The 25,966-nt window shown below is 36.3% G+C and overlaps 1 pseudogene; it reads left to right on the top strand.

Moving 5' to 3' along the window:
• The window catches only part of LOC101097053, a 134,088-nt pseudogene extending 114,347 nt beyond the window's left edge, over positions 1–19,741 (top strand).
• The last annotated feature ends 6,225 nt before the right edge of the window (positions 19,742–25,966 follow it).

Below are 25,966 nucleotides of genomic sequence, written 5' to 3'. Positions count from 1 at the left end.
TTATGCTATTCAGTATCAATATTATTAATACATATGTTTTATATAAGGTGATTTTTTTTTTCTATTTGGATCCCTCTTAAAACTGTACAAAAGGGAAAATAATAGATTTTTGTTTTCGGATTTTGCTTTCTTTTCATGATTTTCATAAATGTGACTTTCCTTTACACACACTTTAAATGCCACCAGAGAATGAAATATGCATGGAATAAATCCAAAGAGAAATCTTTTGAAGGGTCTGACATCATACAAATTGTATAGAGGATTGTGAATGTTTGGACAACAGAAAACAGAAAGGGATAGCTAAGGTTATCTTCAAAACTAAAAACTGCAAGAAAAGATTAGATTCCAGCTACCACAAGAGTTGCAGAAAGGGAATTAATGTATCTAAGAACGCTGTAATGATTAAAGCTCTCTGGAGATGCTATGTGCTGCCTCAGTAGGTAGTAAGTCCCTGTGACTCTAAGTATTCAAGTAGATATTAGATGGCAGTGATTAATGCTATCTGATCTTCAAGGAGTCTTCCAACTCTAATGACCTGTGTTTCCATAAGTGAGTCTAAGATATATATGGCTTAATCTTTCAAATGTTTCCAGTTTTAGTGAGATAACTGATGTATAGCATTGTATTAGGTGTATAAGGTGCACAACATAATGATTTGATATATGTATGGATCGTGAAATGATTACCACACAAAGTTTAGTTAAGACCCATTACCTCACATCATTACAAGTTCTTTTTTGTGATGTGATCTTTTAAGATCTACCATTAGGGTATAAGTTGTACTTATTTACTGATGTCTGTTTCTCATTAACACTTTGAGGAGAGGAACCATATCTGTTTCTTTCAACAATGCACACGCAAATGTAAGATAGTTCCTGACATATTGCACACATATACATAAGCAGTTTTTAATGATTTTTAGTATTTTTACAGCTTCAATGAGATACTCACATACAGCATACATAAATTTAAAGTATACAACGTGATGAAGAGATAGTATATATATTGCAAAATGATTACCGGTTAGTTCACATCTCTCTCCCATCACATAATTATAACTGTGTGTATGTAGTGGAGGGGGGGATAACATTTAAAATCCATCCATACTCTTAAAAACTTCCAAGTATATGATACAGTGTTATCAATTATTACTACCACATGTGCACTAGATCCCCAGATCTTATTTATCTTATACCAGGAAGTTCGTATCCATTAACCAACTTCTCCCCATTTTTCTCACGTCCTAGCTCCTGCTAACCACCAATATATTCTGTTTCTAAAGTATGGCTTTTTTAGATTCCACATATGTGAAAACATATAGTATTTGTCTTTTACTCTCTGATTTATTTCATTTAGCATAATGCCCTTGAGGCCTAACCATGTTCTCCCTAGAAAACACAACCAATTTAAGAAAATGACCAAATTTCATTAAATTGATTAAAATTAATTTCTTAAAAAATATTTATTTTTCACAGAGAGAGAGAAAGAGAGAGCAAGAATGCAGGGGAGGGGCAGAAAAGGAGAGGGGGACAGAGAGAGATTGAATCCTGCAGAATCCACAAACCTTGAGATCATGACTTGAGCCAAAATCAAGAGTCTGATGCTCAACCACCTAAGCCACCCAGAGACCCCAAAACTAAATGTTTTTTTAAATATCATCCCATTTTGGTATCAAAAAGGCACAAAAGAGTAAAGCGACGTTTACTTGTCTCCCTCCTTCCCTCCCCCATCTCTACGGAAAAGAGAAAAGTTAGGTATACAGAGCAAATAAAAGACTGACCCTCACAATGCCCAGAGGTCCTTCAAGACCTACTGTCTACCAGTTTTAAGCAACAGAATCATTCAGAAGCTTTTCTCACCCTCTGCTTCTCTTTGTTCCTGTAGACACAGACTTAGGAAACCCACACTACACAACACTGCATCCAACTGAGAGAAGTCTGCCTTCCACCAAGGCATCGCCAATAAAAAGTGGCACATATGTGTATGATTTTATTAGCAGGAGATCTAAGTATTAAAATAAACCTTTCATAGTGAGATCATACTCCCACATATAAAAAGCACTTTAATACATATAGCTTTTTGGTTTTACCTTCAGTCTCTATGAAGAACTAATGTGTGACAATGACATCATATAGTATAGAAATCCACAAGGAGAATTTTGGCATTATTTATTTTCATGTCTTTTTGTGTTTTTCTAAAGGACCTAATCTGGAAAATAGTGAATCAAAGTCCCAGAAAAAACCACCAGAAGACAATAATGCATTGTATAGAATGAATGATGAATAAAGTTCTTTTATCTCCTGACTTTTTAAAATGACACTCTGTTCTCTATTGGCGATTCACTGAAATTCCCTACCTCTTCAGATCTTCTCAGAGATTTTTCATCAGTTAGAAAAGAAATAAATACCAGAAACAGTAAGGATTGAGCTAAAACACATTTAGAACGAACAGAGTCTAATATTTGCTTGTGTAAATTCACTATATTTAATAGCAATAATGAGGTTCTTTCAACTTGTTTCAAGGAATTCTCTATATTCTAAGATTAATGACTATGTAGGCAGGAGCTGGTATATTCGTTAACTAATAATGTTCTTTATTGTGTTATGGGTTTAAACATGGTGTTTAATTTTTTTAATGACAACATTGTTTCAAGAATTACAATTAAAAAGCCCTTCAAAACATGACAAAGAATTCATTAGTCTAGTACACTATATTTTTGTATAATTGATGATAACTGTGTAATGATGTGGTAAGCTGGTAATTAGGCATAATTTGCTTATGCAAGTGAGTCTAAAAAAATAGGGATCAATATTCAATTTACACCTATGTGAAAAGCAATTAGTTTAATTGATGGGGAAAAAACCCTCAACAATGGCTAATTATTCCAAAATGACCTGAAACACTCATACAAATTATTAGAATTAATTTTACATGAATGATTAGATTATATAAATCATTTTTAAAGACTTGAAGTTTCTTTAGTCATTCATAAAACATAGTAGAAGAGGTGATTTCATAATATAATGGATGCAATTTAGAGAATAATCACCAGGTTTTCCCTACAATGCTGGCATGATGCCACCTCAAAGTAGACAATAATGAATATAAACAAAACAGGTGCCATTATTTCTCACTCAGGTATAACAGTTCAACAAAGAAACATTTACCCAATAAAACACTATTTTGTATAATTATTATTTCTCTCTCAAGTCCTACTGAGTGTCTACGTGAATTCCTGAGACAGTTGTAACATTTTATATTCCTTTCAAAAGTAAAACTCAAGGATCATGGATTTACTTATCATCAATCCTGGTTTTTGTTTATGAAATAGATGATGATTTACTCTTCACTTATTCTGCATTCTATTTGTCACGTAACCATGCCATTCTCATCATTACTTCTATGAAAGAATCAGTGTTTCATAAGTATCAGAAAACAGCATGTTTAACGTCCATCTGAAATTTCTTTCACTTTAGGATGCATTCTCATTATCAGCACATCAATCTATTATTGAAACACATATAGATTCATTACTAACCTTACTAAACTCCAAGTGACATGATCAAATTTAAAAAAATTAGGGGCAATGTCACAAAACAAAAGCGAGTACTTAGGTCTGATTTCATTCTTCAGGACAAAGTTATAAAACTGAAGTCCAGTTGACACAAGAAATTTGTTTCAGCTTAAGTTGTTTCTAGTTTATAAAGGTAATATTTTTGAGGAAGGAAAACACACACATATGGAAGATGGGTGATGTTCTAACTCGGGCTGCCTATTTTAGTAGACACTTCACTTTTTGGAATATATACTGATTTCAATGTCTTTTCCTACAGCAAGTCAATAAACATCTCACACAATGTTTGTTTCTTGTTTTTGTTTTGTTTTAAGCTTGCCTTGACAATGCAGCTTGAATATCATTCTAAGACAGGCCTAGACGTTTTTAATATTTTTAATTTTTATCACTCTACCCCCAAGTCATCAATGACCTCTATTAAGCCTTGTTTTTTAACTTGCAGTTCTCGTCTTCATCTTTGCCTTCGACATCATAGCTTTGTCCTTATGTAAGTGGGAAATGTGGTGCTGCACGGCGGCATAATACAATGTTATTAGCATGCTATAAGGACTCTGCACACATTCTCACAAATTATAAAAAGGCATTAAGCATGAATCTCAGAATGCCCAAGTGGATTTTATAATGGCTCTGATAACACTCTGAGCTATATTACATTTTTGTTCTGAACAGGAACCCCTCAGAGAGGAGGTAAAAAGTTATCTGCTGTCAAAATGCCTTGATGTGTTTCCAGTCATGGAAGTTTCACACTTGAGAACTGAACACAGTTTTGTATAGAATATTCTGACCTTCTCTAGAGAATGAACAAGTATGAACACAAATAACAGAAACTGTTGGGCTCTGAGCTCTGCTACTGGCTCCTGACCATTGCAGGCCTTTTCATAGCTAGTTATTGAACCCATAAAACTTGCAGTTATCAACCTTGTGATTCACCAAAGACATGTAATCTGGACCTTGGAGAGTGACTAGGGGCACAAGTTTCTTACTTAAGCATTGCAATAAGAATTTCAAATTTGTGACCACCTTTCTGAATTTGAAGTGGAAGTCATAAGCCCTTTTATGTTTTCATAGTAGGTTTTTATTTTTGTATACTTCTATTTTGATTTTCTGGTACTGTCTTTATCACAACTATCTGACATGAGTCTCTCAATGTATGTATGTGCTGTTGAGTAATAGATGGAAAAAGAAAATGAGACCCACAATAAGAAAATGACTTTCCTGGGTTACATAAAATATTTGCCCTAGAAATAAGATTAATCTGTGATACTTTTTTTTTCTGGGTGTGAGTGTTGTCTGTTAGATTGGGTAGACACCTAAAGAGTTGGTATGACTTGTTCAGCTCAGCAAGCAGAGGTCCAAAAATAATGCTTCTGCATCAATCCCAGGTCCCCATATATAATTACACACAATTTACTTAACCTCTCCAATCTTTAGGAGAATCAATGTGAGAATTCTAAGAATCTTAGAATTTATGGAACAGGAGGTATCTTAGAGAATATCTAAGCAGTGATCTTCAACAGGAGCTGTGCATCAAAATGCCATGGAAGATGTAAATGCTAACACCTGGGTTCCACCCTCTACTGTAATTGGTCTGAAGTGCAGCTGGGAGATTGAGATTTTTAAGATCTCCACAGAATTCATCTGTGTATCCAAGGCTGGGAACTCATCAAGATAAAAAGCTTGCACTTATCCTTTGCACTGCAAAGGAAACAATCAACAAAACTAAAAGGCAACTGACAGAATGGCAAATGATATTTGCAAATGACCTATCAGATAAAGGGTTAGTATCCAAAATCTATAAAGAACTCACCAAAGTCCATACCTGAAGAACAATTAATCCAGTGAAGAAATGGGCAGAAGACATGAAAAGACACTTTTCCAAAGACATCCAGATGGCCAACAGAAATATGAAAAGATGCTCAATGTCACTTGTTATCAGGCAAATAGAAATCTAAACCACACTGAGATACCACCTCATGCCAGTCAGAGTGGCTAAAATGAAGAAATAAGGAGACTATAGATGCTGAAGAGGATGTGAAGAAATGTGAACCCTCTTGCACTGTTGGTGGGAATGCAAACTGGTACAGCCACTCTGGAAAACAGTGTGGAGTTTCCTCAAAAAACTAAAAACAGAACTACCCTATGACCCAGCAATAGCACTGCTAGGAATTTGCTGAAGAGATACAGGAGTGCTGATGCATAGCGGCACATGTACTCCAATGTTTAGAGCAGCAATTTCAACAATAGCCAATTTATGGAAAAATATCTAACAACTGATGAATGGATAAAGAAGATGTGGTTTATATATGCAATAGAATACTACGTGGCAATGAGAAAAATTGAAATCCTGCCATTTGCAGCAATGTGGATGGAAATGGAGGGTATTATGCTAAGCAAAATAAGTCAGGCAGAGAAAGACAGATACCATATGTTTTCACTCATATGTGGGTCTTGAGAAATTTAATAGAAGACCAAGGGGGAAGGGAAGAGGAAAACAAAAGATACAAACAGAGAGGGAAGGAGGCAAACCATAAGAGACTCTTAAATACAGACAATAAACTGTGGGTTGATGGGGGGTGGGGAAGAGAGAAAAATGGGTGATGGGCAGTGAGGAGAGCACTTGTTGGGATGAGCAATGGGTGTTGTATAAAAGCCAATTTAATAATAAATTATATTTTAAAAATCTTTAAAAAATAAGAAAAAAACAAAAACCAGATCTTCATGGTCCAAGTGACGTGTGGAAGGAAAACAAAATAAATGAACATCTACTCCAGTCTTTTTTAAAACCACAGGTTTGCAGTGGAAGTCCAGGTTCCATGCATTGTCTCCACTGACTACAGTGGGAGAAAGAAGCTCATTACTGCCTGACATGGATGAGAGATTCAATTTCCTACTTTATCTCCTCTGACACTACCCTGGTGGGGGTCAGAGCACCTCATTACTACCTCATAAGGTAGTGGTCTAGGCTCCCTGCTTGGCTTTTACTGGTGGGGGTGGGACTACAGTCTTTCTGGTGGTGTCTGATCAACTTAAAAGTTTTCTTTCTTGTTAGGCTCTCCTTTTACTACTCCTCTGGCCTGAGAGAGAAGGATTCTAATTAGCTATTCCTCCCCCAGCCCCCTGGATTGCTGACCTTCCTGGATTGCTGGCTTCTTTACCTCTAAGTCTCAGTGGTGAGATTCATAAAGAAAGCCCAAGGCTAAGCGAAATGAGTCAGTTAGAGAAAGACAAGTATGACATGATTTCACTCATATGTGGAATTTGAGAAACACAACAGATAGGGGAAGGGAAGGAAAAACAAGATAAAAGCAGAGTATGAGCAAACCATAAGAAACACTCAAATCCAGAGAACAAATGAAGGGTTGCTGAAGGAGAGGTGAGGTGAGGGAATGGGCTAAATGGCTGAAGGGCTTTAAGAAGGGCACTTTTTGGGATAAGCATTAGGTGTCATATGTAAGAGATGAATCACTGTGTTCTACTCTTGAAACCAAGACTACACTGTATGCTAACTTGAGTTTGAATTAAAAAAAAAGATGAAATAAACAAATAAACACAAATGTAATTTAAAAAAAAGAAAACCAAGGAATTCACCACCATGTTTTCCCCTGGGTCCCAAGATCCTCAGCCAGTCTGCCTTCTTCCCTCCACTTTCAGAGTCTGAGGTTTATTTTGTATAAAATGTCCAGGGTTTTTGGCTTTACTTAAAGGGAAGAAAAGTAGAAAGTATGTCTATTCTATGTTTCTGGAAATGGAAGTCTGTTATAATATTATTTTTTTAACTTTTTAAATGTTTATTTATTTTTGAGAGAGAGACAGAGTCGAAGAAGGGAAGGGCAGAGAGGGAGACACTCTGAAGCAGACTCTAGGCTCTGAGCTGTCATCATAGAGCCTGATGCGGGACTTGAACCCATGAACCATAAGATCATGACCCGAGCCACAGTCAGCTGCTCAATTGACTGAGCCACCCAGATGCCCCTACAATATGATTTTTAAAGGGGATTCTAGAATCACATTTAGCAACTCTTATAATATCTAGTAGCTCTGTTAATAAAAAAAAAAAAAACATATCTTTTTTCCTAAACAAGTTGGTTTTTTTCCCATTAAAAACTATATTATCACTCCTGCTGGTAGCTATTATTTGGGGCTTATAAAATGCAATCCTTTTCAGTGCTTTGCTTTTAGTTCTATAGTATGAACCTAGTAGCCTCACCTCACTACTATGGTCCTTGAGAAATTTAGCATACACTACTTTCTGTTTACAAAGTTCACTGACAGGATTAGCCTGGCTCTACTCAGTTGGATTACATGAAAAGTTCTGCATTTCTATGACATTCTTACGGATTTCCCTTCCAGTGACATCTGAAATTTTACCCAGAGCAAAGAATCTGGAGGAGAACCAATTAGAGCAAGTAAAATATAAATTAGGGTCTAGTCGCTGGATGCAAACCCTAGAAAAGCTGGCAAATGCAAGTTCTCATTGGTATTTTTAAAGTTATAAAAAATGTACACCATAAAACAATCTCATAAAACTTTTATAATCATTATTATAAAATGTATTTTCTAGTCAATAAAATAGTTTAGATATAAAGCCCTCTTGGAACTTCAAAATCAGCATACTGTGCCTTCTTTATGATCATCGTAGTACTTTAATAAATTTGTGGTTATGCCATTGTCTAAAATTGTGCATTGTGTACCCAAAACATGCTACCAAAACATTTCCTGTCTCAAAAGAAGGAAGAGATAAATGCCTGGTGACTGAATGTTGGATGAATTAAACATGCATTGTTACCCCAGGTTCTCATTCAACTATTGAAGAAATGTCCCCAAAATGTCCCCAACATTCTCGAATAGTACTACTCAGATTCTTGTAACTGTAGAAGTTAGTAACTGCTTTTCAATGCCAATATATGTGCATATATACTATTTAACCTACAGAGTCCCCATCTTAATTTCCTGTCTCATTTTGACATCACTCTGTCTCATTTTGACATCAATTCCTTAAAAAGCTACAGTCTTCACATGTGATTTGACTTTCCTCTTGATCTTATATTTTATGACTCTGCAAATCAACATCTGCCCTCATCAGTTTTCCATTACCATGCAAACTGTCAAGATTATTTCATTCAGCCATCTCCATGTGCCACCATGGGTTAAGAAGTATATTGTAGTAGAAGACTACCAAAATTTTATGACTAAAGCTATCCCTTCAATGTCATTGGCACCAGGACCAAATCTCTCACGATGTGTAAAAATACAGCAATCAAGCAGCTTCTTGATGTTTTAAGGGCACAAAGAATAAAAACAAAAACAAAAACAAAAATATAATCCTGTCGTAAGAAAATCAATGATAACCTGATTAAGCAAGTCAAAATATGATGGTATTCTTCAGTTTCATGAGGTGACGCCACTTACAAAAAGGCAAAAAGGTCTACCATAAATATTTAAAGGACTGTCTTGTGAAAAAGGAATGAGACTCAGGCTAAATGTTAACACAGGTAGAGTTTATGTCAACATTTAGAAACTCAGGTGGATAAACTGAGTCTCCAGTTGAGGAATAACTGACCATGCTGATTTGTTGTAGAAAGTCCTCCCTCAGATGGTAATGAGTTCTTTCACTAAAGCTATTTAAGTTCAGAAGAGGCTTCAAATTCCAGAAGTAAACCTCAATTGATTCAAAGGGGAAAAAAAGTCTTAAACAGAAAGTGGCAAGGTTAGGTTAAAATTCCTCCTAACATGAGCATTCGGGGACTCTATCACAGATGAACTCAGACAGTGCTGTTTGACGGCAAACTCTCACAGAAAGAAAGAAACAACGAAAAAAGCCAAAGCATAAATAACTGAAAATAGATGCTAACATAGAAGTAACACCTACTCTACAACTAATTGCTGGTGTGATTCTCCTCTAATTGCATAGCTGTGAATGTGTCTTTTCTTTTTAAATCTTCTGCCAAGATGGCTAAATCCAAGCATAGTTTACAGCAGCTCTTATAGGGGAATATATTTTGGAATAGAATTTGTAGAATTTCCATCACAATACCTGTCATTATTCTATTTGATCTTATTGACTTCAGTAGCATTCTCAGGTGATACTTTCCAGATTCATGAGTGGATTGTTTGCAGAGAAGAAAGTAAACACTTTTCTCTTAATGAAATGCGTTAAAGAATTAACTTTATGTCTGCCCATTTTATAGAAGTGGTATTTCTAAACCCTGTTAAAATTGTTTTATAGACTTCCTAACTGCTGTAACACATTAGGGGGTAATCACATTAGATGCTGCCTGCCGAGCCTGGCAAGACTTGGTCAGTAGTTTAAACGGACTGTTCCAATAATACAGTCAGCTCACTGGTAGCTGGATGACTCTAATTGAAATAACTGGACTGCACTATTAGTCCAAATAAGCCCTTCAATACCATTTTTTGCTTCATTTGAAACCAAGATTAAGAAGATGCCACTTATAAAAATGATCTTCATTATAATGTTTTCCTCAAGTGTCAGGATAGTTGGAATATATTATAAGTGAAACCTCATATTGATACAGATTTTTAAATCATTTGTCTGTTAGTTTTGATTATAAGTACCAATTACCCACACAATCAAATTGCAGAAATTCCTATTACATAATAAATCTCAATGTATTCATTTCAACTGACCACTATTAGATGAAGATCCAGCAGACTTCATGTTGATAGTCTTGACAAAGCCCAATCGCTATGGTGTTGATGGAGATTATACCTTAATAGCTGTAGGAGCTAGACCCAAAGATTCCCTTATCCCACCTCTTGCTTCTAGACCCTTATGAAGTCATCTCCTACACGGTACTAGGATTCATCTGTGTGACTATAGAATACAGTAGAGGTGATGGCATATCACTTGAAAATGAAGTTAGGTCCTGTCCTTTGGATCATTCTTCCTGAGGGAAGCAAGCTAGCTGCCATGTTGTGAAGATACTCAGAGCCAACAGAGAGGGCCATATGGCAAGGGAGTGAGTTATCCAACCGCAGCAAAATAATACATGTTTGTTGTTTTAAGCTACTAAATTTGTGATCATTTTTTCATGAAATAATACGTAACTAAATTCAGCATGTAAGAAATGGGATGCTACAATGACACAAATTCTAAAATAGGAGAATGACTTTGGAAGCAAGCAGAAAGCTGGTAAAAGTTTAAAGTGCCTAGAACACAAAGACTTAAAGGAAAATGAAGAAAATCTTATGCAAAAATTGAGCTCAGCAATATGGTTGCCTGTAGTAATGTGTAAGACAAAAAATGTGCTAAAGAATTTTGCCTAAACATTTTCCATCCAAAGTGTTAAGAATGTCCCTTGTTTCTCCTTGCTGTATATGAGAAAATTTATCAGGAAAGATAAGCTAAAGGAAGAACTGCTAAACAAAAAGAGGTCATTATCATTGCTACTGATATTCTATTAATAAATATGTAATGAAACGAGATGACATAACAATTTCATCAAATATTCAAACAGAAACTTTGAACAGATTAATATAAAGTAAATTGGAATGGCAAAGGCATGTTTTCCATTGCAACATTCCACCCCACCCTACATTAAATCATCATCGTCTGTCGCAGACTGTTAGTCTGGAGTCCTCTCTTGTCCAGCAAGAGAGCAGATGCAAAATTAAATACGAGAGAGGCTAATGTCTGGGACAGCCCCAAACACGGATTTGTCTCCATATTTACTGAGCTCACAAGATCTGATACACATGGTGGACACGAAGAAAACAAGATCTTACACATGTGAATGTGGAGAAAACAATCAGACAGTAATCTTTAACTTGCATGTGTAAGTTATGTAATATGTATACTTATGTAAGTATAAGTAATTCTTGAACCTATTTCCCAACAATCATCATTATCATCATCCTTATCATCATCATCATCATCATCATCATCATCATCATCATGACAGATATATTTGTAGGTGAGAATTACCAAACCATCCAGGATAACTTATCTATGCTTATTCTTAGTTTCCTAGGGCTACTATAACAAAACTATAAAAAAATAACGCAAAATAGGTGGCCCAAAGAAAACTACCGAAATTTATCCTTTCAGAGTTCCAGAGCTAGAATGCCAAAATCAAGGTGTTAACATGGCCATGCTCTCTCTTCTAGATTTGGCAGACTTTTGTTTTTAATGGACTTTATATTTAGAGCAGTTTTAAGTTCAAAGCAAAACTGAGTGGAAAGTACAGAGATTTTTCTATAAACTTCCTTCCCCCACACATGTATAGCCTCCCCCATTGTCAGCATCCTCCACCAAAGAGGTGCATTTATTACAAGTGATGAATTGTACATCATTATTATCCAAAGCCCATAGTTTACATTAGGGTTCACTTCTGGCATTGGGCAATGAGCATTCTTTGGGTTCAGACAAAGGCACATAACATGTATCTACCGTTATAGTATCAAACAGAATAGTTTCACTGAATTTTTAACACTCCATTTATCCCCCCCTCTTCTCTAACCCCTGGCAACCACTGATCATTTCACTGTCTCCATAGTTTTGCCTTACCCCGAATGTCATACAGTTAGTAACACACAGTATGTAGTCTTCTCAGGTTTGTTTCTTTTACCTAGTAATATATTTAATTTTCTTCCATGTCTTTTCATGGCTTGATGGCTCACTTCTTTTTTAGTGAGTAACATTCCATCATCTAGATGTACCTACTTTATCCATTCACTTACAAAGGGATGTCAATGTTCTTACAAGTTTTAGCAATTATGAATAGAAGTAGTATAAACATTCAAGTGCAGGTTTTTGTGTGGACACAGGGTTTCAACTTCTTTTGGTAAATACCAAGCAGTATGACTGGTGGATCGTAAGGTAACAATATGTTTAGTTTTTAAGAAACAACCAAATTGTTTGGCATAGTAGCTGTGCCATTTTACATTCCCAACAGTGATGAGTCCAACTTCCTGTTACCTCATATCCTTGCCAGTATTTCATGTTGTCAGTGTTCTGGAGTTTGGCCATTCTACCAGGTATGCGGTGGTATCTCATTGCTGTCTGAACTTGCATTCCTTTAATTATACACAATGTGAGCATCTTTTCTTATGCTTATTTGTCATCCATATATCTTCTTTGGTGAGGTATCTATTAAGGTCTCTGGCATGTTTTTATATCAGGTTATTTATTTTCTTATTGCTGAGGTTTGTTTTAATGTTTGAAAAAAAATTTAATGTTTATTTGAGAAAGGGAGCATTGGGGGAGGGGCAGAGAGAGAGAGAGAGAGAGAGAGAGAGAGAGAGAATCTAAAGCAGGTTCCAGGCTCTAAGCTGTCAACACAGAGCCAGACACAGGGCATTAACTCATGAACGGTGAGATTATAATTTAAGCCAAAGTCGGATGCTCAACCAACTGAGCCATCCAGGTACCCCAGTCTTATTGTTGAGTTTTAAGAGTTCTTTGCATACTTTGTATAACAATCATTAATTAGACACATCCTTTGGAAAATTTTTCCCCCAGTCACTGTTCTTTTCATTCTCTTGACAATGTATTTTGCAAAGCAGAAATTTTTAATTTTATTGAATTCCAGTTTACCAATTATTTTTTTTTGCTTTCCTGGATTATGTTTTCATCCTTGAATTTAAAAAGTCATTGTCAAACTCAAAATCATCTATATTTTCCTGTATGTTAACTTCTAGGATTTTTATGTTGTTGCTGTTGTTGTTGTTGTTTACACTTAGGTCTTGAATCCATTGTGCGTTAATTTTTGTGAAAAGTCCTGCCTTTTCCACTGGATCCTCCTCTTCTGAGCTATATTCGTATATTGTTGTTGTTGTTATTGTTTTTCCTGAAAATCCACCTGAGCTGTTTTAGTCCCTATAATTTCTGGCCACGGTGGTCTGAACACTGATGGTGGTGAGGTTCTGTCACTGTAGGACCAGTCCAAGTCTTCACTGTCAAAGATGATCATTCCTCTGAGATAGATGAGATCACACTAAATCAAGTGCTTCCCCTGGAGGCTTACAGGGTCATGGAGATCATTGCTGTATCTGTTGCTGGAGCATTATGAAAAGAAAATCATTTCTGAAAGAGTTCATGTTGAAATACATGTACAATCAGGTATTAGTTCATTGGATTGGACATTATAATGAACCACTGACTGGTTTTTCCACAGAGAGGTCTAACGAGAGAGCACAATAATTGAGATATGGAGTCGTCGTCTTCCTTTTCAATAAGCCTGATGGTAAAACGGTTGCAGTGTTATTGATAGATGCTCAGGGAACCTTTGACAGTCAATTTGAAAGATTCATCCACAGTATTTGCCCTCAGCAAAATGATCAGCTTAATACAGGTATATAACCAATTCTAAAATGTCTAAGAGAATGATCTTCAGAATCTCCAGCTTTTTGATAAGTATGGCTGGGAAATATTCCTGACGGGGGAATATTCCTGAAGCCATTTCAAGGCCTGATATTATTTCTTTGAGAACTAAAGTTCCCCGCATGAATTTGGGGAAGCTGATGGTGGCACCAGATTTTTGGAAAACTTCCTCAAGTTTTCAGAGAACCAACATGAATAACTACAGAATGTTTGAAAACACATCTACTCTGTTTGAAAACATACTGTTTTCTGCTACCTCATCTTGGTTTAATAACTACCAATCCATACTTTGATAGAAAATTTAAAGAAATAGATGATGAATTCATCAAAACTTGAAAACACAGATTTCTTGTATGCCTTAGTCCTGAGAGCCTAGATTTTAAAGAAATCAAAGGGTGGAAAGATCCAACATGGTGGAGAAGTAGGGAGACCCAAAGTTCCCTTGTCCCCCAAACACAGCAGTGTTGAGGCCAAAGGACTTTGAATTCCAACAGTCCAGGCTTCCGAGGGACAAAGACATCTCAAGGGACCCACAGGGACAACCTGGTGGGCCATAGGTACGTGATTTTGAACTGGGAGAGATAAAATGGGTTGCATAGACACAGAGGGGAGAGATCCCCTTCTACAGAGAGACAAAGGGAATAGAAAGAGAGGCTGAGGAAGGGCAGGATTGTGTCTGGACAAGAGAAAAACCTCCTACTGGACAGAGAAAGACCCAATCTCTAACTGTGGGGCTTCCTCCAGGTTGGGGCCAGCTGCTCATTTCACACACCTGGGGAAGAGATAAGCCAGCCCCGGGCTCAGTAACCAGTTCAGAGGCACAGTCTGCAGTGGGAAAAAGTGATCCTCTTCCTGGAGTGCTGTGGGAAGAAGGTATATATCTGTTCAAAGGACAAAGACTGCCTGCTCCTGCCAGCCAGATGCAAAATATCAGCCTTGTGGAGTGGCACTCCCCAGTACTGGGGCACACAGAATGGGATACTCTAAGACACTGGGGTTTAAACCCCACCCGATTGCCAGCGAGGTGTGAGAGTGGGTGGAGCAGGACAAACCACGCATGCAGCACTGTGAAGTGGGATGGCTTTTCCCTGAAACCAGGGAAACTGCAGTGGGATTCTTTAAGACATTGGGGTTCAATTCTTTAAGACATTGGGGGAGTCAGCAAAGTGGGACAAACTGCCTCATTTGTGGCCACAGCACTGTGAAGACAGCCTAAACAGAGTGGTTTGGGACACCTGGTCCATGGAAGGGAGACTGGGGTGTCGCCATTTTTCTCCCCATCACCAACAAGTGGGGCCTCAAGGCACTAGACAGGGAGCCCCCAGTGGAGGTGGAACCTGCCTACACCAAACCACATCCCTCCACGCCTGGTAAGAATGTGTTAATTGCAGGGTACAGATCATCCAGACAGAAAATCAATAAAGAAACAGTGACATTGAATGATACACTGGACCAGATGGACTTGACAGATATATTCAGAACTTTTTATCCTAAAACAACCAAATACACATTCTTCTCGAGTGCACATGGAACATTCTCCAAGATAGATCACATACTAGGTCACAAAACAGCCCTCAATAAATATAAAAGAATTGAGACCATACCATGCACATTTTCAGATCACAGTGCTATGAAACTTGAAATCAACCAGAGCGAAATTTATAAAACCTCCAAATGGATGGAGGTTGAAGAACATCCTACTGAAGAATGAATGGGTCAACCAGAAATTGAAGAATAAATTAAAAAATATATGGAAACAAATGAAAATAAAAACACAACAGTCCAAACCCTTTGGGATGCAGCAAAGCAGTCCTAAGAGGAAAATACATTGTAATCCAGGCCTATCTCAAGAAGCAAGAAAACTCCCAAATACAAAATCTAACAGCACACCTGAAGGAACTAGAAGCAGAGCAACACAGAAACCCCAAGGATAGCAGCAGAAGAAAAATAATGAAGATCAGAGCAGAAATAAACAATACAGAATACAAAAAAAGAGAGAAGGAAGGAAGGAAGGAAGGAAGGAAGGAAGGAAGGAAGGAAGGAAAGAAGAAAAACCAGAACAGATCAATGAAATTAAGAGCTTGTTTGTGAAAAAAATAAACAAATTGATAAACCACTTGCCAGAGTTTTCAAAAAGAAAATAGAGAAGGCCCAACTGATAAAAATCACGAATGAAAATGGATTTATCACAATCAATCCCTCAGAGAATACTATGAAAAATTATATGCCAACAAGGTGGCCAACCTGGAAGAAATGGACAAATTGCTAGACATCCACACGCTACCAAAACTCAAATAAGAAGAAATAGAAAAGTTGAACAGACCCATAACTAGTCAAGAAATTGAATCAGTTATCAGAAATCTCCCAACAAATAAGAGTACTGGCCCAGATGGTTAACCTGGGGAATTCTACCAGACATTTAAAGCAGAGTTAATACCTACCCTTCTCAAGTTATTCCAAAAATATAAATGGAAGAAAAAATGCTGGACTCATTCTATGAAGCCAGCATTACCTTGATTCCAAACCAGACAGAGACCCCACAAAAAAAGGAGAATTACAGTATCCCTCATGAACATGGATGCAAAATTTCTCAACAAGATACCAGCAAATAACATTCAAAAGCATAGAAAAAGAATTATTCACCACGATCAAGTGGGATTCATTCTGGGCTACAGGGCTAGTTCAATATTCACAAATCAACCAGTGTGATACATCACATTAGTAAAAGAAACCATAAAAAACATATTATCCCATCAATAGATGCAGAAAAAGCATTTGACAAAACCCAGCATCCTTTCTTGGTAAAAACCCTCAAGAAAGTTGGGACAGAAGGAACATATCTAAACATCATAAAAACCATATATGAAAAGCCCACAGTTACTATCATCCTCAATGAAGAAAAACTAACAGCTTTCCCCCTGAGATCAGGAACACGACAGGGATGTCCACTCTCACCAGTGTTGTTTAACATAGTGTTGGAATTCCTAGCATCAGCAATTAGACAAAAAAAGGAAATAAAAGGCATCAAAACTGGCAAAGAAGTCAAACTTTCACTTTTCACAGATGACATGATACTCTACATGGAAAACCCAAAAGACTCCACCAAAAGGCTGCTAGAACTGATATTTGAATTCAGCAAAATTGCAGAGTGCAAAATCAACGTACAGAAATTTGTTGCATTTCTATACACAAATAATGAAACAACAGAAAGAGAAATCAAGAAATTGATGACATTTACAATTACACCAAGAACCAAAAAATACCTAGGAATAAACCTAACCAAATATGTAAAAGATCTGTATACTGAAAACTATAGAAAATTTATGAAGAAAATTGAAGACAAAAAGAAATGGAAAAATATTCCATGCTCATGGATTAGAAGAATAAATATTGTTAAAATGTCGATACTACCCAAAGCAATCTACACATTCAATGCAATCCCAATCAAAATTGCAACAGCATTCTTCTCAAAGCTAGAATAAATGATCCTAAAATTTGTATGGAACCACAAAAGACCCTCAATAGCCAAATAAATACCGAAAGAAAAAACCAAAGCGGGAGGCATCACAATCCCAGACTTTAGCCTCTACTACAAAGCTGTAATCATCAAGATAGTATGGTACTGGCAGAAAAACAGACCCATTGACCAATGGAATAGAATAGAGACTCCAGAATTGGACCCACAAATGTATGGCCAACTAATCTTTGACAAAATAGGAAAGAATATCCAATGGAAAAAAAGACAGTTTCTTTAGCAAATGGTGCCAGGAGAACTGGATAGCAACATGCAGAAGAATTAAACTAGACCACTTTCTTACATCATTCACAAAAATAAACTCAAAATGGATGAAAGACCTAAGTGTGAGACAGGAAGCCATCAAAACCCTAGAAGAGAAAGCAGGCAACAACCTCTTTGACCTCAGCTGCAGCAATTTCTTGCTTGACACATATCCAAAGCAAGGGAATTAAAAGCAAAAATGAACTATTGGGACCTCATCAAGATGAAAATCTTCTGCCCTGCAAGGGAAACAATCAACAAAAGTAAAAGGCAACTGACGGAACAGGAAAAGTTATTTGCAAATGACATATGAGATAAAGAGTTAGTATCCAGAATCTATAAAGAACTTCCTAAACTCAACACCTGAAAAACAAATAATCCAGTGAAGAAATGGGTGGAAGACATGAATAGACACTTTTCCAAAGAAGACATCCAGATGGCCAACAGGCACATGGAAAGATGCTCAACGTCACTCATCATCAGGGAAATACAAATCTAAACCACACTGAGACACCACCTCACGCCAGTCAGAGTGGCTACAATGAACAAATCAGGAAACTACAGATGCTGGTGAGGATGTGGAGAAATGGGAACTCTCTTGCACTGTTAGTGGGAATGCAAACTGGTGCAGCTGCTCTGGAAAACCGCGTGGAGCTTCCTCAAAAAATTAAAAAACAGAATTAACCCTATAACCCAGCAACAGCACTACTAGGAATTTATCCAAAGGATACAACAGTGCTAATGTATAGGGGCACATGTACCCAATGTTTATAGCAGTGCTTTCAACAATAGCCAAATTACGGAAAAAGCCTAAATGTCCATCAACTGACAAGTGGATAAAGAAGATGCGGTTTATATATATATACAATGGAATACTATTTGGCAATGAGAAAGAATGTAATCTGGCCATTTGCAGCAACATGGATGGAACTGGAAGGTATTACGCTGAGTGAAATAACTCAGAGAAAGAGAGATATCATCTATTTTCACTCATATGTGGATCTTGAGAAATTTAACAAAAGACCATGGGGGAAAGAGAAAGGGGAAAAAATGGTTACAAACAGAGACGGAGTGAGGCAAACCATAAGAGACTCTTAAATACAAAGAACAATTTGAGGGTTGATGGGAGACTGGGGGAGAGGGGAAAATGGGTGATGAGCATTGATGGGGGCAATTGTTGGGATAAACATTTGGAGTTTTATGCAAGCGATAAACCACAGAAATCTACCCCAAAAACCAAGAGCACACTTTACACACTGTATGTTAGCAAATTTGACAATAAAATATATTTAAAAAAAAAAGAAAGAAAATGTAAATAAAGGGAAAAAAAGAATTCAAAGGCAATAAAATCAGTTTCCAAGGTCTTGCAGACTATTTCAAGGTTTATATAAAAATCTATCAAGGTGAAAAATTACCAAATCCCAAATCCATGTATAGGCCACAGCAGAAACTAACAATTTAGTGTCCATAGCAACTGGTAAAGGCACATACAACACAACAAGATTTGTGGTTACAAGAAACCATTTCTGGTCCCAACTGACTTGCAGACCAAATATCTGGAGCTTAAGGAAGAATTTGTAAAACTATATTGAAGGGTGAAAAAGATGTATGAAGAAGAATGTAGCTACTGTTATTAGCAGCAGTTAGGGAGTAAAACAGATAAACTCTACATCCAGTATATCAAGCATAATAATAGCAAAAATATCTTCCATACAGCTCATACCACACCATCCTGTTTATTGTCATCTTTATCATATGAGCGATTGCTGGTTTAACTAGATTCATTGGTTTGGACATTACAGCTCAACTATGCAATATGATAATGGAATTGACCCTTATCACCCTGTGCTCCAGGGCATATATTTGCTACTCTGGAGAATACCAACAGCTGGGTGCTGTAAGAGATCAGGTAGGTACACCCTTGTGGGACTTGGCCTTTTTACAAGCTTTACAGTATGGCAGCAACTGATAAAAAAATCTGTATCATCAATGTTTTCCTGCTCCAAAGTAAGATTCTACTAAACCACCAGCAAGGGAGAAAATTTAATTCAAATTTTTTAAAAATGCAGATGTGTAACCAATTTTCAGTTCAATATTAAGTTTTTATATCTCTATGCAAACATTCAAATTGCTTTTATCAGAACAGAGTAAAACACCAAACACCTCTGAAGACTGCAAAATGGTACAGTTCTTTTACTTCAGTGTTTAATAAGCAGATGTATGTATACATGGTTGTATCATTTTGTTAGTATGTTATTTCCTGATTTTGTGTTCAAATAGGCTGTCATAACTTAAAGTATTTGTCAATCTACAACACTGGTACTTCTGTTCTCAAGTTTACTAAATTCTATCACTGGGTTATAATTAAACCATATTTTTAAAGGTTGTGAAAGTTATTAAGTCTGTGTAGAAATTCATGTTTTTGCATATGGGTGATGAGTTGTTTCAGCACCATCCGTTGAAAAGAAAATCCTTGCTCTATTGTCTTCTCTCTGTGCCTTGGTGAAAGATGAGTTGACTCTATTTACAGGGGTCTAATTCTGGGTCTCTATTCTGTTCCAGTGGGCTATTTATCTTTTATTTTGCCAACATCACACTGCCTTGATTGCTATAACTTGTAGTAGGGAGCGTAGCTGGGAACGATGACATCCATGAACATAGAATATCTATTTATTGAGTTATTCTTTGATAGGTTGCATTAGAGTTGTGTAGTTTTCCTTACATGTATGTCTACATATTTTGTTAGATTTCTACTTAATTGTTTCATTTTTGTACATTAATGTAAATTATATTGTGATTTTTTTATATTTCAAATACCACTTGTTCACTGCCACTATATAGGAACACAATTAACTTTTTTATATTAACCTAGCATCTTGCATCTGTGCTATAATCACTTATCAGCCCAAGAAGCTTTTTGTATATTTTTAAGATTTTCTACATAAATGATCATGTTATTTGCAAATAAAAACAGCTTTATTTTCTTCTTTTAAATTCTGCATACATTTTGCTTGCTTTTCTTGTCTTACTACGTTATCTGGGACTTCTAGTATAATACTGAAAAACAGTGGTGAGAAGGAACATCCATACCTTGTTACTTACATTACTGGGAAAGTTTCAAGTCTCTCAAAATTTAATATGATACTAGCTGCAAGTTTTTTTTTTAATCAATTTTTTCTTTATCAAGTTGAAGAAGTCCTCTTCTATTCCTAGTTCACTGAGAATTTTTAAGCACGAAGGAGTATTGGATTTTGTCAAAGGCTTTTTCTCCATCTAATGATATGATCATGTGATTTTTCTTCTTTAGACTGTGATGTGATGGATTACAATAATTTTCAATTGTTGAAAATTCATTGCACACCTGGGGTAAATCCAATTGGTTGATCATGTAGAATTATTTTTATACATTTTTGGATATGATTTACCAGCATTTTATTGCAAATTTTTGCATCTATATTCATTAGAGATATTGTAGTTTTCTTGTAATGTCTTTGGTTTAGGTATTTGAGTAATGGTGTTCTTATAAAATGAGTTAGGAAGTGCCCTCTGATTCTATCCTCTAAAAATATTATAGAAAATTCATATAATGTTTTTTTCTTAAATGTGTGGTAAAATTCACCAGGGAACCTACCCAGGATTGGTGCTTTCTATTTTGCAAGGTTATTAGTTATTATTTTGTATTCTTTAATAGATATAGGGCTATTCACACTATGTATTATTTTTTGTGTAAACTTTAGTGAATTCTATCTTTGAAGGAACTGGTCCTTCTCATAAGTTATTAAACTTGTGGCCATAGAGTTGGTCTCAGTATTCTCTTATTATATTTTTTTAATGTCCATCGAATATGCCGTGCTGCCTTCTCCTTCATCTCTGATACTTACAGCTTCTTTTCCTTTTCTTTTTTTCTTAATTTGCCTGGCTAGAGTCTCCTCAAATTTATTAATCTTTTCAAAGAAACAGTGTTTGATATTGTTTTCTTTTTCTATTGATTTCTTGTTTTCAATTTCATTATTTTTTTGCTCTAGTTTTTACTACTTACTTGCTTCTGCCTATTTTGGATTTAATTTGCTCTTTTTTTTCCACTTTTTTAAGGTGGAAGGAAGTTCAGATTATTTATTTTAGATCTTTCTTGTTTTCTATTAGATACATTCAATGCTACAAATTTCCCTTTAAGCACTGCTTTTACTGTACCCCATAAATTCTGAAAACCTATGTTTTCATTTTCTTTTAGTTCAAATTATTTAAAAATTGCTCTTATAATTTCTTCTTTGACCCATGTGTTACTTAGAAGTGTGTTATTTAATCTTCACATATTTGGGGATTTTCCAGTTTTAATTCTGTCTTTGATTTCTAGTTCAATTTCATTGTGGTCTGAGAGAAGACAGTCTGTGATTTCTATTCTTGCAAATTGGTTAAGATGTGTTCTACATTGGTCAATGTTCCATGTGCTGCTGAACTTTTGGGGTGACACAAACCAACCCATAATCATCTTCTTTGTGTCCACTTCCCCAAAACTGTAACTTTCCCACGTGCAAAATACATTTACCCCATTCCAACATCTTCCAAAGCATTAGCCTTTTCTCTTATTACCTCTAAACCTAAAATTTCACCTAAATATAGTTAACACAAAAAAGTCCCAATCTCATCATCTAAAGCATCTAAATTATGTGTAAGTGAGATGATGGATATGGTCCATCCTGGGGTAAAAGTCCTCTCCATCTCTGGACATTTAAAACAGAGAAAACAAATAATCAATTTTCAAAATGTAATGGTGGTCTAGACATAAGAGTCACATTCATATCCAAAAGGAACAAGTTTTAAGAAAAAAGAAAAAAAAAAAAAAAAAAAGCTTACAGGTCCCAAGCAAGCCTAAAACCTATCACAGCAAATTCCATTAAATTTCAAGGCCTGAGAGTAATCCACTGTGGCTCTGTCTATTGGGCCCTATGAGGACAGTCCCACACACTCAGTCCTCCATGGCACTATCTCTGCCCTCTGAGCTCACAGCAGTATCCTCCCCACTTTCTCAACCTTTCAAGGTCTCTCTGGCCTCTGAGCTACTCTGTAAGTCTTTCTTCGCTTTTCTTGAAGGGTAACATGTATTTGCAGCTGAGGAGCTCTGTGTGTAATATTCCAGAAGTCCAGCATCTTCCTTCTTTCTTTTCCATCTCTGTCCTCTTCAGTCCAAGTGGAAGCATTTCTGCTGACCGTTGACTGGATCCCTGTCACGTACCCAATCCTTCTAGCAAAAGTGTAACCAGGAACACTTTTGTAGTTTTTCTCCAGAGCACACATTTGGATTTGTAAAATATGGATAGGCTGTCAACTTTCTAAATCATCAAGCTCCCTGCCACTTTATAATAAGGATCATGTTGACTTCATTGTCTGAAATCATGTTTTTCATTTCATTTTGAGATCCTACGAGTAGTACCTTTAATTCATATTTTTACCAACAGTTTCTTCAAGGCAAACTTAACTTTTTCTAGTGTGCACCTCAAAAACTCTTCTACTCTCTACCCATTACCCAATTCCAAAGCCACTTTCAATTTTTTTTTTTATTTGTTACAGCAGTGTGCCATTTTCCAGTACCAAGATCTTTATTAGTCCCTAGGGCTGTTACAATAAACTACGACATATTAGATGGCTTAAAACAACAGAAATTTATTCTCTCATCCCCCTGGGAGTTAGAAATCCCAAATCAAGAAGTTGGGAAGGCCACATCCTCTTCCCTAGCTTCTGCTGCTCGCAGTCCTTGCTGTTTTTTGGTTTACGGCTACATTATTTCAATTTTTTCCTCTGCTGTCATGTGGCAAACATTCCTTTGTATGTCTGTGTCTTCACAGAGCAATCTCCTGTCTGTGTGCTTGTATCTATGTCTTTTCTTCGTTTTATAAGGTCACCACTTATATTGTATTAGAGACCACCCTAAAGACTTTGTCTTAATTTGATTATTATTATATTCACGGGTACTAAGGCTAGGACTTCAATATGTTCTTTGGTGGGGACACAATGCAAGCCAGAACATATGCATTTTATATTTTATTCTGGGAAATTAAATAAAAGAATGAAAGTTTCCAAGATTATTTTATTCAAAAATGTTTAAAAAACTATGTAAGATTGAATAAGAAAATATTAATTATATGAGAAAATAAAAATTCAGCCATTTTGCTTATTAATAAAAATGCAAAAACCAACAGTATTAGCCAAATCAATCCAACAGCACACCTACACAATTTGCAATAGCATCTCAGGTATAGCACTGGGTTCTTAAGCTTAAGAGTTCCAGGGTAGCTTCTTTAGAGATTGTAGCTAAATTTTTGAAATATTTAAATATCATTCTGGTGTCATTCCTGGAACCCCATCTTACACTTTTTTTCTGTATCCATTCAATGATTTTCTTGAAAGCACATAACTACTTGTACTAAACCATTTCTCTTTTAAATACATAAATGAGGTATGCCTGGCTGGGTCAGTTGATAGAGCACGTGACTCTTAATCCCAAGATTGTGATTCCAAGCCCCCAAGTGGATGTGAAGCCTACTTAAAAAAATAAAAAATTAATAAAATACATAAATGTATTTCCATTTCCTGCATTAGAACCTGATTGAAACCACTCGATAATAATGACTTTGTTAGATGGTGAGGGCAGAGGAATCTCATGGATTCCTCTTGTATACAAATAGGGCCATTCTGGAGAGGCATTCCTCAATCCCTAGTCAAATTCAGTATATAAACATCACATTCCAACTACATCAGATCCTGAGTTTATAAGCTAAATACATGCTCACACAAGTCTACAAGACGATGTTGGCAGAAATTTGATGCAATGATACTGGTGATGGTGTAAAACTACAATCAAAATGAGAATCTATTACTGAGGAAGTGATTAAGAGGAGATACATGCTTATATTAGAGAATTGCACAACATTAAGAAGAAATGAACTGAGTATGTCTGTACCAATATAGATGTCTCATGGAAACATACTGTTAAGTCCAAAAGTAAGAAGTGGAATATGATCAACAGTACATTTATGCACATGTAAAACAAGAAAACAAATGTTATGAAACATGTATTAAAAAAACAGGTATCTATCAAATGCATTAAAAACTTTGCTTTCCTTTATTAGGGTAGAGATAAGAGAAAGTGAGTTATAAGGATAAAACCGAATGAAGTGATAGTTTTATTTACCTATCACATAGAAGTAAGCTTACATGTACTCAGTAGTACATTAATTTCACCCCTCTATGCCTGCAATCAAATGAACAGAATTCAACATACCTAACACAGAGCAGTTACACACTAACACTTAGTTGTAGTGTATATTATGAATGTCTCCACAGAATTGATGGCACTCTCCCCCACTGTATAAGCTCTGTGAAAGAAGATTCAAAATGAAGTAAGCATTGCTAAGAGAGTCACTCAAAATAGAGCCAAAAGGACATCAAGGAAGTAGGGCATACATACAACTTCTGTTTCAATTCTCAGAACACCATGAACTTTCGACTTTTGTCAACTCTAACTTGTCAGTTGCCACTCTACCACCTCCAAGAACACATCCTCCTACTTAGCACTGAGATAACGTAACACCTTTTAGCCAAACAGCAAACCATGTATTAGTCAGTTTAAACTCTTCCAGCAACAATCATAATTCTTTCAAAAACAATTTATGTAACCTGGTGGGTTTTGCTTTTATAAACCTGCACTAGCAGCTCACGATTCTGAGCACATGTTCAATTTTGGTCTACTCTGGGTCTTTCAGGTTACATTCCCTCAAGCTTTTGGTTGCTTTACAGCATTTTCTTGATTGACAAATCCTTGTAGTTAGATAGAATTGGCCATCACCCATAGAATGCCAGGGTATAACTAGCTAATTCCAAACAGGATATTCTGATTCACCTTTGCCATGACGATAACTTCAGCTAATCCAAGTCTGAATGTCCTACCCTTGGCTACAAGGATAGCTTCATGGCTGATCCAACGTGCAACAAAGTCAGGATTTACACTGGGTCACAGATCTCCCAAAACTGCCATTGACTTTTTACAAACATGAAGGATATCTACAAGTAAATATGGCACACTTGAGGACAAACGTAGAGCCCTGGACTTCAAGTTTCCATCAGCCAATAAACCTTCTTCAATGTTTAAGCCATTGAGAGTTGAAATGCACAGGACAGAGGACATCTGAATTCACCTAGAAAATACGTGTTGCTTGATATCTAATTACTTATTTTCCCCTCTTGCTGTCTACTTGTGTATGTGCACACACAAATG

Source organism: Felis catus, chromosome A2 (assembly GCF_018350175.1).
Source record: "Felis catus isolate Fca126 chromosome A2, F.catus_Fca126_mat1.0, whole genome shotgun sequence".
In the NCBI taxonomy this organism is placed as follows: Eukaryota; Metazoa; Chordata; class Mammalia; order Carnivora; family Felidae; genus Felis; species Felis catus.
The sequence above is the reverse complement of the archived record's forward strand: the minus strand, read 5'-3'. Positions and strand labels throughout refer to the sequence as shown.